We start from the raw sequence: 9,076 nt of genomic DNA on the forward strand, positions 1-9,076 counted from the left end.
AAGCTGGGAACCAAACCAGTATGGACTTTCTCCCAATGTCTCTGCTTATTTTGTAAGATCTGATAGAGTGACATTCTTCACATCTCATTTGATAAGCAACACCATCTGAAGGGCCTTCCCTGCCCTCTGGAATAGGAATGGCCTGGAAATCCAAACAGCTCAACTCTATTGTCCTTTAATATGCCTTGAAAACTTGGCTTTCCCTCCAAACTCTAGTTTGGTAGGATGCATTTGGGGTTTGTCATTTTCTCCTCAATTTTTTTTAATTTTTGGGCAATGTTTTTAATTTGCATACTGCCCAGATTCCTAATGGGTTGTGTGGACTTATAAATTGAAATTGTAAATACATAAATAATACAAATACTGATTTTGGCATGGGACTTTCATATATGCTAATTTATTTGGTGGGACTGTGTGTTTTCTTAAAGAAAATGCAATTATGCATTGTTAGAATTTCAGAAGATAGTAGATCCTATCATCATACTTGATCATTTGCTATATGAACTGCAGGTGACATGCAGTGCTGGGAAGGCCTGAAGCTGACTGAACATTTAATGGAGGAGATAAAGATTCCTATTGGGGGAGATCATATTGGTAGAATATTTCAATATAGCATGTTAAGACTTCCCATTGCAAATCCTGGCCTCCAGTCCATATGAGACCTTCAGTCTTTTTATGTGCTTCTTGGATTTCCTTCCAGCTGCCTTTTAATTCTGAGTAAGAAACATGTGGAACTTTTAGTGAAATTTTAAAAAATCCCAACAATAAAAAAAGAACATTCCAATCCCACCCACTTTTCATAGCCTCAATTAGCTCACCATTACTTTACTCACTATGGAATCCCCATGATTCCAGTAAACATTGCTTCTACATACCAGAGTTTGCCCTGTCCTCACTGAAGGCTTCACAGCAGGGATGTCAAATTCATGTCATCATGGCAGCGTCACATGACGTATTGGTACTTTTTTCTCCTTCACTAAACTGGGGACGCGTGATGCATCCAAACTGTGTGCTGTGAGTTTGAAGAAAAAAGGCAATTACATGCAGAAACATTAAAATGCCTCCCACCCCAAAATATTTGAATATTTCAAACCAGAAATGTTTGGGGGGGGGGGGAGAATAGAATTGCAGCATTCTTTGGCTCCAGGAGGAAGGGGAAAGCTATTTTTATAGTTTGAGCCAGTCACTCTCTCTCATCCCAGATCACCTCAGAGGGTTGTTGTTGTTGTGGGGAAAATAAGAGAAGTGTTTTGGGTATGTTCTCCACCTTGAGTTATTTGTAAAAATAATAAAGGTATGATATAAATAATCAAATAAATTAAAAAAATAACTTTTTATGGAAACTGGATTTTTAGGTCTTTTAAAGCTAATAAATAATATATTAAAAATAAAAATAAAACTAAGTCACTGGATGTGAACAGAATGGATGATTTGGCTGACCATCAATACAACAAAATTGTGTCTTTTTCTTGGGATATTTGACAATGAGCTTCAGATCCATTTCTTAAATTTCTTTTTATTTCTTCAGAGAGGAGAAGAGCGAGAGAGAAAGAGAGAAAAGAACTAAGTAAGTAAGTAAGTAAGTAAAGTAAGTAAGTAAGTAAGTAAATGTTGGAAGAATTATCCTTCTGGGTTCAGTTCCAAGTGGGGAAAAAGACACTGGAAACACGGAGGCTGTTTGGAAAGATGGTGTAATGGTGGACAGGACCACATGACTTGGAGCTCCAAAGTGAAAAGGATGATCACATGCTTCAAGGTGAAAAGAGAAGGGAGGGCCAAGATGCTGAGAGACTCTTATATACCCTCTGTTGGGCCCCACCTTCGTGTTTCCTATTCCTGTGCAAGAAATGTATCTGATTGGCTGTCAGACTCTCAGGGGCGGGGGTCTTAACTAATTTTGTAGGCTTTGTCTGGACCACATGGCTTCACCTGAGTGTTGGCTGATACACTCTTCCCAGGTGGTGAGATGGGTAGAGGCCTTTATTATGTAGAATACTCTGGCCTAGGCCTTAATGGCCCATTAGCAAAGGTGGCGGGGCTGAGTTTTTGCCTCTCTGAAGTGAGTTTCTGCTTCTGAGTTTCTACTCTTTTTAGGGGAAATATTCTGCCTTTTTAATATTTCCTAGGATATTTCATTTTTCTAGGAGAGGGGTGGGTGCTAACTTCCTACAGAAGGAAGGAAGAAAGAACAATTTGTATGTACAGAGATAATGTATTTGGTCATATCACAGACCAGCGAAGGCTCTGATTAAATTAACTGCAGCATCCTATTTTTATAATTCTGGAGCATTCTTCTATTTTAATATGAAAAGAGGTGCTTCTTTCCACTCTGAAAAGAAACTGGGACCCTTCATCTTGAAGAACCTGTTTTGTACCCTAGGGGATTGGGATTTCCTTTGCATAAAGCCAGGGGCCATTGAGCCAAAAGGCAACCTGGATCAAAGCAGATTGTTTTGTTGGCACCAGTTGGCTCAGATTGTATCAAAAGTAACTCAAAAGGGGTGGAGAAAGAGGCAGCAGAGGAGAATGCTTTTGAAAAAATAAAAAGGATAAACTTTGCAATCCTGGACAGAAAGCATTCCAATGCATCATTGTTCCAATCTCAGAATTGCAGCATTGTACTTAATCTCCCATATCAAACAGAATGAGATTTAATGGGGATAAATGTGAAAGCTTGCATTTGCGGAGAAAAAGTAAGTTCCTTACATCGCTTAATCAGGCCATGCTAGATTGGTCATCAGGAGAGACAGGTCCTGGATAATTAGGACATTTGGTCTCAGTCAATAAGTCATAGGTTCTTAGGGCCATGGTGTGAATCATTCCGTTCCTTTTCAAGTCAAGGTTAAAAGGTGACCTTTGTAATCTGACGTCTCAGGCTTTGTTTATGGTTAAATATTATTGCTTTAATCAAACAGATTTACTAAGAACTATGTGTTCTAGCTGTTTCTTTTATGACTTTGATCAATAAATGATAATCATCCTGTACCAGTTGCTTTCTGACAGCACTCATACCACATTCATAAACATATTTTGGACACATTGGGTACTGAGTGTGACACATACTGAGTGTGACATCTGTGTGAAATCCTCTTTGTGATATTTGTATGATACCTTCTTTTGGGCAGGTATAGAATAGGTGGTTAAGGTTAGCCTAGCAGCCCTAACCCTAAACCTGGCTCAGTGGTAATGACTGTGAGAGGAATCCTGGAGTCCTAGCGGATGATCACTTAAATAGGAGCCAGCAGTGTGCTGGAACCACCAAAGAAGTCAACACAGTCCTAGGCTATATTAACACAGGGAATGAGACATTAGTACCACTTTATAATGCTTTGATGACCATATTTGGAATATTGCATCCAATTTTGGTTGCCATGATACAAAAAAGACGCTGAGATGCTAGAAAGAGTGCCTAGAAGAGTAACAAAGATGATTAAGCTAAAACATATGAAGAAGAGTTGCCGGAAGTAGGTATGTCTAGTTTAATGAAAAGAAGGACTAGGGGTGACATGATAGCAGTATTCAAATAACTAAGGAGCTGCTGACAAAGAAGAGGGGGTCAACTTACTCTCCAAAGCACGTGGAGGCAGAACAAGAAGCAATGGGTGGAAACTAATCAAGGAGAGAAGCAACCTAGAACTAAGGAGAAATTTCCTGACAGTTAAAACAATTAATCAGTGGAACAGCTTACATTCAGAAGTTATGGACGGTCCTTTTAAGAAGAGATTGGACAACTACCTGTCTGAAATTGTATAAGGTCTCCTGGTTGAACAGAGTGTTGGACGAGAAGACCTCCAAGGTCCCTTCCAACTCTGTTGTTCTGTTGTTCTATTTCTATCCAGCAAATCGACATGTAATATTAGAGAATATCTTTGGCAATGCCATTCACACTACTATTTGTATGCCAGCTTTTGACACCATCATCTACTATTTATTGTAAGATCTCCAAATAAATGATGACATTGAGCCTTCATGCCTGGTGATAATAGTATAACCCAACATACTTGAATGACTAAAGATTAGGGCAGGTTTATCTAGACTGAACTGAAGAGCAAGGATCTGGACATTTATTATTTTTTAAAAAAATAATTATAATTTTATTGAAAGTTTTTACATGAATGATAAACAAGACCCAATATATAAAATAAAAATAGAGAAAAGAAAAAGTGTTTGAAACAGATAAAAAAAAGTTAATGAAGCATCTTCCAATCTTCTTTAGAAGTTAAAAATAACTTTTATCTTATCTCTCCCCTTAGAACTATATACTACCCTTCTTTCCATATTCAACCTTTTTAATCAACACCCCCCCCAAATCACCTTTTATTCAATTTCAGCAAAAAGTCCATAAAATGTTTCCAATTTTTCATGAAAGTAGTTGTTTTTTCTCTAATCAAACAAATTAATTTTGCCATCTGTGCAAGTTCTGTCATCTTCATAACCCACTCCTCCATTGTGATGAGTACTTCTGTAATTTTCCAACTTTGTGCTGATAAGTAGTCTTGCTAAAGTTACCATATATTGTCTACAATAGCCTGTTCTGCTCCAGTGCTGACCTGATCCACTGGGCTTTTGAAACAAGAACATCCAATTTACAGAGAGGACATAAATAAGAGGAATAGCTAATTTTGCCTATGGCACTTTGAGTACTTTTCTACATGATAACAAACATACATATTCAATATGAGAAGCTTTATCTATGCCAAAGATTCTAATAATTCAGAATAGTCAATGCTTTTTTCATTCTCGTTTCTTTCTTGGCTTCTGACAACTGTGTAGCAGGGAGACTTTACAAAATGACTACCTATACCCCCCCTCGGATGAAAGATAGAACCATTATGACAACATTTAAACCATTCTTTTATTTAAAAATAGCAATACTACTACTAATAAAGAGAATGTGTTCTGCTAAGAGAAAAAAAATGCTCCAAGATCTAATTCCACCCATTCTCTCTTCCTTAACATTTTACGTCCTGAAATGGCTGCAAGGTCATGATAATTCATTGGCACCTTTATTGTGTAAATGTGGGCCAGCATGGAAATGTCGCATTTGCATAATGAGCTTGCATGGAAGAACCCACAGGTGATGGTTTAATAGCTTGCCAGGGTGGTAAAACAGAAAGGAATGGCTATACACCTCAGTGAGATAAGCTTGTTGATTGCTATGGTTACTAACTCTTAAATCTTGATTCCCAAACAGAAATACATTTATAGCACCAGCAGCAGCCATTTTAAAAGAGCCTTCCGCATTCATGGCCTTGAATGAATTAAGCCTGGGGCCAGAGAGGCAATTAAGAACACTCCTTGTTTGAGAGAAAGAGATAAAACGGGAGGAGGGGATATCCAGTATTATTCTGTTTCCTTTCATTGAAATCCTGTATTGGTCAAATACAAATAGATTACACTTATCCTCCCCTTATGCAGGACATCCAAAAATACAATTTTGGGAGGGGTGTTGTTGAGAATCAGATAGATTTAAAATGGGAAGGTTGCTTGTTAGGAAGTTAGCACCCACCCCCCTCCTAGAAAAATGAAATATCCTAGGAAATATTAAAAAGGCAGAATATTTCCCCTAAAAAGAGTAGAAACTCAGAAGCAGAAACTCACTTCAGAGAGGCAAAAACTCAGCCCCGCCACCTTTGCTAATGGGCCATTAAGGCCTAGGCCAGAGTATTCTACATAATAAAGACCTCTACCCATCTCACCACCTGACCTGGGAAGAGTGTATCAGCCAACACTCAGGTGAAGCCATGTGGTCCAGACAAAGCCTACAAAATTAGTTAAGACCCCCGCCCCTGAGAGTCTGACAGCCAATCAGATACATTTCTTGCACAGGAACAGGAAACACGAAGGTGGGGCCCAACAGAGGGTATATAAGAGTCTCTCAGCATCTTGGCCCTCCCTTCTCTTTTCACCTTGAAGCATGTGATCATCCTTTTCACTTTGGAGCTCCAAGCCATGTGGTCCTGTCCACCATTAAACCATCTTTCCAAACAGCCTCCGTGTTTCCAGTGTCTTTTTCCCCACTTGGAACTGAACCCAGACGGATAATTCTTCCAACACTTGAAAGGCTTGTCTTTCGAGATGAGGGCTGCCCAGATTCCTAACCCTATTTTTTCGGGATCTCTGTTCACAGAGCTGGAAGAAATTCCACAAATCCCTAAATGTCTATTGAGATTCTCAGTCATTCAGGTCATGGCTGTCCCAAAGGTGTTTTTTCAAGAGGCAACTGGACTTTTTGGTTTTTCTCTAAGAAGCTTCTTCAGCTCTGACTGTATGTTTCGGTCAGAGATGAAGAAACTTCTTGGATGAGAAGTGAAACATCTTCAAAGAAAAACCAGAAAGTGCAGTTGCCTCTTGAAAAAGAAACTTTGGGTCATCCACCAATCCCTACAAATCAATTTTAAAATCTAAATATCCTGATAATGGCTGATACAATCTTTCTTGAGTACCCCCTTAAAAAAAATGAAGATGCCTTCCTGCCATTAAATCCCAACTGTAACATTCAGATGTCAGTATTTGTTTTAAAAAAAGTTTTTAGGATTTGCTGATGATAAGAAGTATTGTGGAAGGAAGTACCAGCCTATTCGGGTAAACATTCCTTCCAGAATGTCAGGGACTCTCCTAATTAAATAACAAAAGGTCCTTTCCACAAAGCCATTGCTACCTCCCTGTGCAATGTTAAAAAAGTGGAAACAGCAAACTCAGCCAGCTGAGCACACATTGTTTTTAAAATAACTGCAGTAATGTATTCTTCCTTTGTCCATTTCAAACTAATAGCTTTCTGAAAGACAGAGTTTTATTTGGGCTTGATGTGTTGTTACATGTATTCTACCTTTATGTGATAAAACAAACTAGGCTTAAATTTGTGAATCCAGCTAAAAGGAAGCACCTAAAGGATGTAACTTTGAAAACAGATCTGTCGAAGTGGGTGATGTGTTTGGTATTTTAGAAACCATTCACTTTCTCTGCTGAATGATTTCGGTCTATCTGTTCGGCCTATCTGGAAATCCTATACACTACAGAAGATATGCAGCCCTTAGCCAAATTTATGGGCTATTTTCTATATCAATATTTTAAATCCCTTTTTCCAAGATGGAATACAGCAAAACCGGCTTACAAAGTGTAATTTTACAGGTGAAAAAAGTTTATTTTGAACTTGGGTGAAGCCTGTAGAACAAAACAGAGCTAGATGGGTTTATTGATTATCTGTCTATCTGCAGCAGGAGGTGGTTGAGAAGCAGGATCCCACTGCTGTCTCTTGAGTGATGAGCTCCATTTCCAGGCCTCATTTTATTATGTAGGTTCTTCTAATTAATATATGGTAGCTAATTGATAGTGCCTTAGTTTTGTTGATTTATTCTTCTGTTCCCTCCTGGAGCCCTCATGCAAAGGCATGAGTCTTTGCCTCATGTGAAATAATTGCTTTATTATTACTGCTTTGATATAAGTTATTCTGGGGAAAAAAATTTAAGATAAAGAGCAGGATAATATGCTTTTAAAAAATAAAGCCATCAGCTAATCTAATAAGACTTGTAACTCGAGCATGCTTGGGAAAATTCAATAGAAATAGTGTACTATAAACTATTTAAACTCTCCTTTTTTCTCAAGGATTCTCAGTAAAAGGTAATGGCACCAGTCTGGCTGTTCATCTTGACTCCTCTAGCCTGCCCAGATAGAGAGATCTGTTATTTCACCTTCTTGTTCTTTAACTAATTATGCAGTCCTGCATCCAGAACAAGGGGAAAGATTGAAATGAGCTAAATAAAACTAACAAAGCCAAATTTTAATTACAAAAAATATTTGGTTGTGAATAGAGTGCTATAAGAAAAACAAGAGAAGTCAGAATCCCCCCCAAAAAAATCACTTAAATTGGCTACTCCCCCCAATAAGATTTTAGGTTTCACCGAAGAAAGGATGATTTGAGAGTGATCATTTGGGATCCTCCTGTTTGGAAGTCCATGGACGGGCCTTTGTCATCTTCTTGCTATTTTACCCTATCAATATTTGGTTGATAATCCTCAGGTTCCGCCTAGTCCAACAGTGCCTCTAAAAGAAGCTGGTAAATTGATCCTATGCTAACAGGCCTGAAAATATGGATTTGTGTTTCTTTCCCAGAAAAGCATCTCCCATATAATTTTTATAAGAGAGAATGGACTCTCATTCTCCCATAGTTTCATCATTCCAACCAGGTTCATTAGGAAGGTGCGTTTAATCCCTGGGCCATTCCTGATTTATATGCTAGTCACAATGCATCAGAAAAGAACTACTGTCCTTGACTGGACAAAGTCACAATCAGTCTCTCTAAAGAGTCTGACTTTTTAAAAATCCCCTTATTCAACTAGGCTGGGAAGAAGAGCTTAAAGGGGTGGGGGGGAGAGATAAGGAAGGACCTTCCTACCAGCAACCAACCAAAGTCTCAAAATTCTCTTTCCCACCCTCCTCTTGGCAATGAATATGTGCTTCATTCAAGGAGATAATTAGTTAATTCCTTAGTTGATTAGTTTGTGATTGCTTCATTCCCTTGCTTTCCCTGTAGTTCTCTTTTCCCAATAAACTCTTTTGAATCTTTAGATATTTGACTTCCATTGTTTCAAAAAGTGAATTTATTACACTGTTCTCCCGATGCAAGTTATCTCCTGGGTTTCATCACCTTCCTTTTGATTTTCCTAAGGCTCATCTAAAGGCAGAAGCCTATGGAAGGGCTAAGAAAAAGGTCAGGAAGTTCAACTGGTCCGATGGCTGCTATAGTAATTATTTTTTTTTTTTTTGCTGAATATCCCTTGGGAATAGATGTCAGACAGAAAGGTTTGAAATTATCTTCCTCCTGGGTTGAAACACCACCAGTGGGGATCACCAAGCCCACCAAACTCCTTGCAAAACTGCATTTGCTATCCTTTCAATTTTTTTGCTGAAGCAGCAACTGAGTTGGAGATTAACTGAGGACTGATACTTAAGACCCCTCCCCACAACCCAAGGAATGGCACCCTGGGAATAGGGGCACAGTGCAATGGTCGAGGGGTCTGTATTCAAATTCTGAAAATATAAAGCTTTCCTTATTTGTGTTTTATATAAATGTTAT

The sequence above is a fragment of the Notechis scutatus genome, chromosome 1, assembly GCF_049901735.1.
Source record: "Notechis scutatus isolate UNSWTSFEM ecotype Mainland chromosome 1, rNotScu1.2, whole genome shotgun sequence".
In the NCBI taxonomy this organism is placed as follows: Eukaryota; Metazoa; Chordata; class Lepidosauria; order Squamata; family Elapidae; genus Notechis; species Notechis scutatus.